The sequence below is a fragment of the Sciurus vulgaris genome, assembly GCF_902686455.1.
Source record: "Sciurus vulgaris genome assembly, chromosome: 1".
NCBI lineage: Eukaryota > Metazoa > Chordata > Mammalia > Rodentia > Sciuridae > Sciurus > Sciurus vulgaris.
Window position 1 is genome coordinate 6,393,721 of NC_136461.1, and position 11,275 is coordinate 6,404,995.

At 49.8% G+C, this 11,275-nt stretch overlaps 1 long non-coding RNA gene across 1 annotated transcript; it reads left to right on the top strand.

Annotated features, from left to right (window-relative positions):
* The first annotated feature begins 3,685 nt into the window (after positions 1-3,685).
* Positions 3,686-10,660, top strand: LOC306664395. The gene is made up of 3 exons (XR_013764695.1): positions 3,686-3,978; positions 6,338-6,430; positions 10,297-10,660. It is a non-coding gene; the product is annotated as an uncharacterized lncRNA (long non-coding RNA).
* Positions 10,661-11,275: the final 615 nt, after the last annotated feature.

Here is an 11,275-nt window from a genome sequence, read left to right on the forward strand (position 1 = left end):
GGTGGCTGAAATTCCCCCCAAGGGACACTTCTTTCGGTTAAACTGTAAATGGTCCCAGAATATTGGAGATTTCTTGTGAATTAACTTGGGCTCATCCCAGCAAGAAACAGTTGTGTGTCGGAGGCAATTGTGTGTAAGGGAAGCTTTGTCAAGAAACCATAGTCAAGAATCTAGACCGGGATTTGGAAGCATGAGTCCAGCTGGGGTTGCAGGTGGCGAGATCCTGGACACATGGGGCAGGGAGCAGGGTAGGGGCAGAGGATGACCAGGAGACAGAAAGAAGTGCAACTCAGACTTTATGCACCAGGAGGAGTCAGAAAAAAAACTGGAGGGAAGTCTCAGCCTTGCTACTAACCTCCTGTGCAACCCCACAGTATTACTTCACCTCTCTGTGCCTCAGTTTTCTCATCTGTTCAATAGAGCTCATCATTCAAAGCAGCTAGAAGTAGGTTGCTGTAAGAATAAAACACATTCATATTTGAAATAGCACTTACAGATCTTTTACCATGTGCCAGCAGAGGTTCTAAGTGACTTACACATATTAAGTCATCTTCACAGCTAACATGGGATGTGGTCGTTATGTTACCAATTTTACAAATGAGAGAGGCACAGAGAGGTGAAGCAACTTGCCCAAGGTTGCACAGTTGAAAGTGTCAGAATTGACAATGTGAACCTAGTGGGCCAAACATTAGAGGCACTGACCCTAATGCTTGCTCTAGCCTGTGGATGCAGCTAGAGGAGAGTCAGGGTGGAGCCTGCTGGAGGATGGGACTCTGGGCAAAGGTCCCTGTGACCTGTGACCTATGACCTGGGTCCCAACGCAGACTGAACCAAAGCCATAATTATTCTGACCACCACTGAGCGAAGCAGGGGAGCATTCTGCCTGTTCTCCTTCCACCCCAAGACACTAACCCTACTCTACACCCAGGGATGACCACAGGCCCTTCTCCCAGTATCCCCATGATGGACACCACCATGAATAGAGTACTCTTGCTGAACCCCACCACCAGGCAGTTATACTGAGGTCAGAGTATTGGCTGATGCTTGTTTGACCTCATTTGTTTTGTCTTGCTTCTCTTTCAACAGACTTCATTTGTGAAGAGAAAATGGAAGCCAGCATTTATTTTGCAGTTACTATGGACAAGAGACTGTCAAGCAAATCTATGTATAGTGTCTCAAGGAGCCCGCATGTGAAGTAGATGCTATCGTGTGTTTTACAAATGAGGAAACCAGGACCAGAGAAGTTAAAATTACTTGTAAATCAGCAGCACAGCACTGTGTCCAACCCTTGTCTGTTAGAATCCAGTCACACGTGAGAGGTGAGGTGAGGCTGGACTTGTACACTCAGTCCCCAAAGACACAGTTCCTGTTTCTCAATCATTACCTCAGGTGTTGATCTTTAAAAAAAATAATGGGGTCTCGCTGTGTTGCCCCAGGCTGTCTTGATCCTGGGCTCCAGTGATCGTCCCGCCTCAGCCTCCCAAGTGCTGGGCTACAAGTGCTTGCCACTGCACCTGGCCTCCTTGAGGGTTTCCAAGCGGCTGCCACAAGCTGGCTTCTGAATTAGACTACTGCAATCTGGCCTCAACGTCCTTCCATTCACTGGAAATGACAGGGTAGATACATGGCATATTTGAACAGGTTTCCATCTTCCCCAGGTTCTACATGGGCTGATTATCAGTCTAGGGGATGCTCTTTGGGGACAGGGGAATTCGGCCTCTTCCTGGGAGAATCCAGCTCTGAGTGTTTCAGGAAATTTCTGACCTGCCAGGTTTCCCTGTAACTGATCAGTCAGAGCCAGGGCGGGGAAGGGGGGTGGGGGGGCCGGCGCTGAGAGGTTTCCCGTCAGTCCAGCTTTTGTCTTTCACATGAGCCCGAGACAGACAAACCACAGACACAGACTCGACCAGCTGTGGAAGCATCGAACAGGAAACCCAGAACATCTGGCGCTCCACTTCCTCTGAAGGCTCCGCTAGTCTGGGTGTGTGTGTGGCTGCCTGTGTACACGTCTGTTTTCTCTCCTGCTGTTGGTTAGTGGGACTCGGATGCAGACAGGGTTAGAAACCACAGACCTTGTGGTGACAAGGAAGCCAGACGCTGGCTCCCCAACCCTCTCAGCGCACCGGCTCCCCAGACAGTAACACAGGCAGGATCTGACCCAGCCTCCCAGGCTGTCCCACAACACCAGGCCCATGGTAGAGTCAAGTCACCATGCCGTTGCAGAACGCGGATCTTTTCCTTTTGGATTTCGGTGGTTTTAGAGGCACTGTCAGGGGATGTGGTGAGAGGGCTCTGCGTAAACATAACCTGCCTCAGCATGTAGACCAAAGAGCAGCATCTGGATGAAAGCTTTTACACCAATTTGCAGAGAACCTATGTTTGACCGCTGGGGAGATGTGCTGGTCAGTGGGCTGTGTACCCATTAGTGGTGCTGTCCTCTATGTAAGCAGTGAGATACACAGTTTGATGATTTTTTTTTTCCCACCCTACCCCCAATCTTCTAACAGGAAGAAATAAAAGGAAGTGGAAAGAAAAGGCATGAGGTTTAACTCTCATATTACACTTAGGAGGCAGGCACAATGTCCATTTTTAAGAATCATGTAATTGATACACAGAGGGAGTCATAAATCACCCAGCAAGTAAGAAGCAGGGCCAAGGTTCAGATTCAAATTGATTCCTGCTAGACCCTAAATCACACTTTATTCTTTCAATAAGCAGGAATAAACCGTGCCTAGCATAACTGTTGGTGTTCAACGAATGCTTTTTGAATTAATCAGCAAAATGTGCCATCTGTCGTTGGTGGCAGAGGGTGCCAGTCTCATCGTAGCAGCCCCGGGAATGGGGTGCTCAGTGAATGTCAGTGAATGAGTACAGAATTCTGAGATTGGAAGATCCACATTTCATTTTTTTGGAGGTCCTTCACTTAGCAGGGTCAACTGTCTGGATCCCGGCTCAAAATCTTAAAGAGCGGCGAAAACACCACAGGCAGTCCACACAGGTCGCAGGTCCTGGCGCTTAAGAGCTCAAGTCCTAGACTTGGAGCCGAACTTCTCAGGTCCTCAGCAGGAGTCTGGTTACCCTAGTCCACAGCCTGGGCTCACCAGCATGCTCACTGCTCTCTCCAGTGCGCGACACTCGGGCGCACCAGGCCAGGAAGGAGACAGACTGCGAGAGCAAGATCATGGGCATCAGCCATCTGTGCACCCGACGGGCATGTTCGGACCGGTAAGCGGCATTACGGGCGCAGGCGGGAAGGCGCCAGGCGGCAGTGAACGAACGCCCGCTGCGGCTGCTCGGCTGCTCCGGGAAACCAGGCAGACACCATGGCCTCTCGGATGAGCTCTCTGGCTAAGATTAAAGGGACAGCAGGGACAAACCGCCAGCTTCGAACCCAACCCCAGGCAGGCACGCGCCGGCCGCTCGCCGTAGGCCGAAGGTCCACACGTGCGTCAGCCTGAGGCTGCACATGCGCAGTGTCGGCGGCCGTGCACCCCTTCACACCTGCCTCGGCTGGGACGGGGCTCGCTTCACGCCCACGCCGCGGGTCGTGACGTCATCCGTGAGCGCCTCCGGCGGTCCGAAGGCCCTGAGCCCAGACGGGCGTGGGCGTTGCTGTGGAGACGGTGCGTCGAGCCCCGCCCTCGAGACGGGATTGGAGGAGAACTGGTCAGCTGACGCAGTGGGTTTCGAAAGCGCGCGGGAGACCCTGCTGAGGCACGGTCCGCCGAGGTTTCCCTGGCAGCGGGACGAGCTCGGGGCGCCGGGATGGGTGAGTCCCCGGAACCGCCAGAGCCAGCTCAGACCCCAGAGTCACTGTGAGGGCCTTCCTGACCTGGAGTCTACATATCCGACTATTCCTTTAAAATAAATCCCACACTGCCCCAGATCGGATTCCGTGTGAGGCAGGAGAGTTCAGTAAGACTAAATTGACCTCTTAAGTAACTTTGGGGTGGAAGGAAGACCAGACTAGTCTTACTAGTGCCAGAGGTAAGTTGGCTTTTTTGAGGCCGAGTTCTTCACGACGAGATCTTTCCTATCCGCATATAAACAAGAAACCCTTTCGCGACTCCATCCCCACCCATCCCTCTTTTCCTGAATGTCAGTAACTCCTTGAAAGAGTATGTTGGCTATCCAGCTCTCTCCTCCCACTCTGTTGAACCCTCTCCTGGCACTCTCTCAGTCTCTTCCCAGTCCTCGTCTTGCCTGCTCTATCAGCGATATTTGATACTGTTTCTCATCCTCCGTGAAATTTTCTTCACTTGTTTTTTGGAATTGCACATTCTTGATTTTCCTCCATCCTTGGCCCCTGCTTCTCTGTCTTTTTCGCTGGCTCTGCCCCTTTCCCCTGACATCTAAATGTAGCCGCGCCCCCAGCACTGGCTTCTTGGACTTTTCTTTCTTTTCACTTAATCTCCTGACAGTCTCATCCTGTTTTGTGGCTCTAAAGACAATCTAATGCTGATGATTCCCATCTGCTTACCTACAGCTTGGAATGCTTCCTCAGAGAATGACTCTTTCATATTTCCAGTTTCAGCTTCCAAACCTTGACTGCTCCTTCCTCCTGTATCCAGTCTATCAGCAAATCCTATTGGATACATTAATGTATCCAGAATAAGAGTTTGGGGGAAGCTCAGCAGTACAGCATTTGCCTAGCATGCATGAGATCGCCAGCACATCCAGCCTCACCTGACACCATCTTAGAACTCGCCCACATCATCTCTCATCCAGGTGATTGTAATTGCCTCCTACCTGGTTCCTCTGCTTCTTACACTTGCCCCTGTCCCCCTCCGTTTGTGTTCCCGTAACAACCTGAGTAATTCTGTCAAGTTATATCATGAGCTTGTTCTGTGAAAACCTTCCAAAGATTCCCATCCTTACTTAAGTAAAAGCCAAAATTTTACCATGACCAGAAATGTCCTGCAGGAGCAGGCTCCTATAACCTCACTGGACCACTCCTATTCTTGACTCCCTTAATTGTCTAACTTTAGCCACAGTGACCATTCGCCAGGCTCACTTCTGCTTCCAGGACACTGAACTTATTACCTCTGCATAGAACTCACTCTCTGGTATTCCCAAGACTCCTTCCATCACCTTCTTCAAGGTTTGGCTCAAATATAGCCTGCTTTTAAATTGCAAATTGGACTCCCTCAAGCCCATATACCTGTTTGTTTCCTTTTTGCTCCATTGTGTTTGTCACCTGCATATATATATATACATGTATATTTGTAGTGCATAATATACACAGTCTTGTCGGTAAACAAAAGGTGTATGTTCTGAAAAATGCATCATTAGGCAACTTTGTCAGTGAACAGACATAAAATGTGTTTACACAAAGACAGCTATGATATCTCTAGACAAAGTCATGGAACCACCATTTTATATATATACACACATATGTATAATAGGTAATACATTTATATATATAAACATAATGTGTTTTTAATTGTCATAATTTACATATAATAATGCTATATATAATGTTATAATTTATATATACTATATAACATATATATAGTGTGTTTACATATATGAATGCTATACTTTTTTATCTTATTGGACCTCCCTCTCCACATGAAGGCCAGGATTTGTTTGTCACTGCCATATCCCCAATTCCTACCCAGAACTTGGCACATGATGGGAGATCAGTGTGAGGAGAATGGATGCATTTCCAAATCTGAGGGTTCAACAATGGGTTAAGAGTGGGAGCTTCAGGGCCTTGGGTTCCAGCACACCTTACCACTTTGCTGCCCTGTGCACTTTAAGAAGTTTATTTAACATTCCCGAACCTCAATTTCCTCACTTTGAATATGGGAAAATAATTCCTCAGCCTTTTGTTCAGCTCTACTGAGCATCTCCCCACGGGGCCGGGGAGCATGGTGACGGCTGTGGCGCCACAACAGGGAACCCAAGTGCGTGGGATTCCTGGCTTGCCTGGAGCCTGCGCACTGAGGACGGGACAACAGACTGCAGCCACACAGTCCCCCACACCAGTGACTGTTCATGAGTTGTGACGCATGTAATAAAGGAAAAGCAGACAGTGCCTGCAGGGATAGGGAAGGGCGTCCCTCCGAGAATGACTTCTTAACTCTGCTCAGTCTGCCAGAACAAAATGCCCCCTACTGGGTGAATTAAACAATAGACCCTTATTTTCTCACAGATGTGGAGGCTGAGGTCCACAACCAAGGTGTCAGCAGGTCTGCTTGACTGGCAGTTGGCCACCTTCTTGTTGTGTCCTCATCCAGTCTTTCTTCTGCTTGCTCTCACACTCCTGGTATCCTAATCTCTTATAAGGACACTAGTCAGATCAGACTCTGATGATCTGTTTTCTGTGAAACAGAGCCTCTCCGTGTTGCCTAGGTTGGCCTTGAACTCCTGGGCTCAAGACATCCTCCTGCCTCAGCCTGCTGGGTAGCTGGGACTACGGATGCAGGTGTGCACTAGTGCACGTGACTTGACAACCTCATTTTAACATATTACCTCCTTAAGGCCCCCTCTCCAAATACAGTTCCTTTCTGACATACTGAGGAGTAGAGCTTCAGCATATGAGTTTGAGGGGAGACAGAGCACGATTCAACTCCTAACATTTAGATCCAAAGGAAGTGTGGGAAGGAGAGATGGGACAAGTGGAACCTTCCGGGCATGGGAAAGAATATGTGCAGAAATTCTATGTCTGGAAGGAGTGTGACGAGTTAGAAAATGGAATGCTGGTGTGGACAGAGCTCAGAGCAAGGGGTCTCGCTAGGAGATATGTGGGGGGCTGGGCAGGGAGCAACCAGCACAGGGCCTTGGAGGCCCCCTGGAGCTATTGTTAGGAGCGTTGTGGTAACAGTTGTCTTATAAAACACGCACAGTGGCACACGCCTGTAATTCCAGCTAGTGGGAAGGCTGAGGCAGGAGGATTCCAAGTTTGCGGCCAGCCTGGGCAATTTAGCAAGACGCTGTGTCAAGAAAGGGGGTGCAGTTCAGTGGTGAAGTGCTTGCTTAGCATGTGCAAGGCCCACGCTGGAAGAAAAACAAAAAAAGTTGTCTCATGAAGATGACTCTGGCCGCAAATGGGCCGGAGGGAGGCTACGCTGGCCCCAGAGGTAGCATGATGGTGAGGATCCCGTGACAGTGCTTGGAACTCACTTGCAGCAAGGGCTCCATATGGGATTGCCAAGGGGTGATCTTCCCGAAGGCCCCCGACATGTTCGATGGAAGGGTGGAGTGATAAGGAGCCCAGGAGAGGCTTGATCACCCGAAGAGACGAGCAAAAGCAAGAGCCCGAGCCTCCAAAACACTGGCTGCTCCTTATTTGGAGGTGCCAGGTGTGGTACACTTCAGACACACCATGCTGATGGAAACAGAAGAGTCTCAGATGGAGGGATGCAAAAGAGGACGTCGACAGAGCAGCGAAGGCCGAGCCTCATGCCCGTGCTCGGGCAGCCCAAGCGCAGCCGAAACCACATGACGGAAGGAGCGCTCACCTTTATTCCTTTTCAGGTTCAGCTCCGCGTTCCCTTGTGTTTCCCATGGGTGCTGAAGAACTCCTCAAGGCAGGAGGAGGGTGGGGGGCTCCGCTCCTGCAGGCTCTCAGTAAGGGTGCCGGGGCAGCCAGAAGGGTCCTCACTTCATTCCTAGAACTCGGGTCTGGAAGTGGAGCCTGGTGAGTGCTGCCCCCTGCTCCACCCTGAGCGGTGATTCTGCCTGGGTAGCTTCATTCAGCCTCCTGGTGTTGAAAGAAACCATAAAAACATTTCATCCCAATGACTCAAACACCCTGCCTGTCTCCTCCACACCCCTGGAGGAGGGTATGAGGCAGCCCACCTGGTTTTGGACAGAATTGACCATTAGAGTCTGCTCTGTGATGTCAGGCCATGTCTATTTATTGAAAGCGCCGGTCTTACAAGATAGAGTCATGCTCTTATACATCTGGCCTTCAGGGCCTGTAAAGACCCTGCTTCCGCCCCATATTTAACAAAAGCCACCTGGTACCTTTCTGAGGCCTCCAAGTCTTCAGTTCCCAAACAGTGTGTCTTTTTTGAACAGTGCTTTTATGAATATACTTGTGCATAAATCTTTTCATATTTGTCTTTGGATACATTTCTGTAAATGAAACCTCTTGAAAAAGTGGAGCATTTTAGAGTTTTTACAGTATGTTTTGAGATTACCCTCCAGGAAGGGGGATCGTGTTTATCCGCCCACAAGTGGTTTACAAGAGTGCCTGTTTCCCCACACTCTACCACCGACTTGGGGAATTTTTGTTCTTTTAATCATTGCCAATCTGATAGGAGAAAACAATTATCTCATGGTTGCTTTAATTTGCATTTCTTTGATTATGGGTAGGGTTGGACATATTTCCCAAGCACATCCTACACTTTTGCAATCAAGTTTTGGAGCTAAATACAGGACCTTACATGTATTCCTGTTAAATTTTATCTTGTTGGAGTCAGCCAATCATTCCTTGCTGTTGAGATAATTTTGGATCCTGATTCTGCAGTTCCAACATATTGGCCTTCCTTCCCAGACTGGTGTTATTTGCACAGTTGATAAGCAGTTATCTTTGGCCTCATCCAAGTTGTTGATAGAATGTTAAAGAGTTTAAGGCCAAGGACAGAACTGCTTGGCAGGCCACCAGAGAATGCCTTGGGATGACACCGTCCCATCTGCTATCACAGTTCCACCACCCTGTGCTCAGGAGTCCTAGGCAGTGTAAGGAACTTCCACCTGGGACACAGGGCCTGGTCAAGGATTCCAGTCCTGGCCTTAATTAGCTGTGTGGCCTTGTGCTGATGGTGCCACCTTCCACAGATGTACCTTCAAGCTCCAGCAGCCTGTTTGACACTGTTCCATTCACAGGGGTTTCATGAGAAACTAAAAAGCATGCCACTGTGGCAAAGTGCCCACCCCATAGACATCTAGCGAAACCACCCACATCCCTTGAACCTGGAGGTTGACCCGCATGATCACCAGTCACTGGATTGTCTGCTCTAGAATTTTTCCCAGGATCAACTCTAAGCTCATTGACCTTTAGTTCATCTAATGCCTGAATTTTTGGAATCTAGAGCCCTGGTCTTAATCCTCCACGAATCCCCATGGCACCCCTGCCAAGGCTCGTCAGCTCTGCCGCCCAGGCTCAGTGTTCTTTCAGGTCAAGAAGGAGTCAGCCACTGGGAATGCCACCTCTCCTCCAGCCAGGGACAGGGACAGGTGCTGTGAGAGGGTTCCTTAATAGCTGTGACAGCATCAAAAGGAAACAGGGAGAATGGCTTCCTCTGAGGGGCAAAATGGCAGCGTTCGTGAGCTGAAGAATCATCTTCCAGGCCCTGCAAGACGGACCTTGATGCATGCGCCTCTCTCTTCAGCTCTGGGCATAATCCAGAAAATGAGCATCAGCAAAAGCACTCCAGATGGAAGTGACCACTCCTTCCAGAAGCTTCCTTTGAATTATGTCAACATCAAAGTCAGACAAGACTGGCCTAAGGAAAGAACGGTGAACATTAACTCCATGTAACAGATCAAGACACTGAACGAGGGATTAGGTTACTGATTTAAGTGGCAGTGACAGCGTCACCACCCTGGTCACCTGGCTTCTTATCATCGTGCCCGGAATGTAGTTATGGATGTACTCCTTGTACATTTAGCAGAAAGTGACGCACAGATGGCCTTCCCACTGTGTCTGTTCTTGCTCATTCCGGTGAATAATGATAGCAATAATGGAAACAATGCTGCATGGTTTGCTTGATGGCGTCCCTTCTACAGCTCACACTGGGCAGTGTGCGACTGGGGGTGGGATTTGGGCTGCACCCTCAAGAGTGGGATTAGGTACCCTTATGAAAAGCTTGAGGGCATGAGTTCAGCCCCCTTCCCTCCTGCCCCATGAGGAGCCCTCACCAGACACTAGTACTGGTACCTTGACCTTGGATTCCCAACCTCCAGACCTATAAGACATAAATTTCTACTATTTACCAATTACCCGGTTTGGGGTATTTTGCTAAAGCAGCACAGACAGTCTAAGACAAAAGCTAGTTCTTACTGCACTCTCAGTATGCACGGGCAGGATGCTTTGTATGGGTGAGCCCTGGTCCTCCCAGCGCCCCTGGAAGGTAGGTGCTGTTCTCACCTGTTTTATACAGATGGGGAAATAGAGGCACAGGAGAGAGGCAAGGTGAGCAGCCCAAGTCACCCTTCTGAGGGTCAGAGCTGGGGTGTGTACCCAGGCAGTCAGGCCCTGCAGGTGGGACTCTGAATGACAATGTTCTGCCTCTATATGCAAATGAGGCAAGAAAAGAATGACCGGAGGTTGTTTCTCCCCAGAATTGTGAAACTGCATTGCAGCGTCCTCAGTTAGGCTGGAGTACAAACTAACTCATCTCCTGAACAAACCGCATGGTGGGGAAGGACCTGCTCCAGTGGTGCATGGCCACGGAAGAACCCCAGGTGGACTATGAACACCTAGGGTGGGCGTCTGTGGCCTAGAGGCAGAACTCAAGGGCCAAGCCTAGCCAAGATCACCTCCTGAGACAGCACCTCACCATACGGCCCTACCCCTGGAGCCCAGGGACCGCTGACTCGCAGGACAAGCTGCAGATGCAGCCAGGACCCAGCGCCAACCAAGGCTTCCCAATATTGTCTTCCAGTTGCTAGACTACACTGCTTTCCAGTGCGTTATTTGGAATCTACAGACCGAAATGTAAGTAAAGCATTTTAATACAAATCATCTCAACCGCAACAAGGCAACTGGCCTCTGATGAGATTGGCAAGAAAAGATAATGAACTCATTCCGATTGACATATTGAGGGATTCTCTTGCCAAGTCCAGTTGGCAGCTTCATAATTATGGAAAGGTCCACGTTATTTCCACTCCACCAGGGTTAGGTCTGCTGGTTTCTGATTCAGTGTTTACTTCATGAATGAGGTCAGTTCCAGCTCAGCTGGGGTTCAGCACAGGAATGGAGCTGCCGGTCAGCGGACAGGGTCCCTCTGCACTCTGGCCCTTGTGTGTCTGACCTCAGGGCCACCTGCCTGCCCCACCCAGGTTAGCCACTCTCCCCTGGAACTTTCTGGGGCCTGGCTCTTCTCCCTGCTCCCTGGAGAAGCAGACCAGCCAGGCTGCAGCCTTGGCACGATGAGGTCATGTCCACATTTCCCACAGCATGGCTCCTCCAACCTGCCCTCTGGTGTTGCCACATCTCGCCCTTGGGCCACCCCCTCATGAGCTGCAGAACTGCCAGGAAATGGGGTATGGTTGTTTATTTTTAATGTTTTATTCCAGGATGGTTCCACTTGGGTGGTGT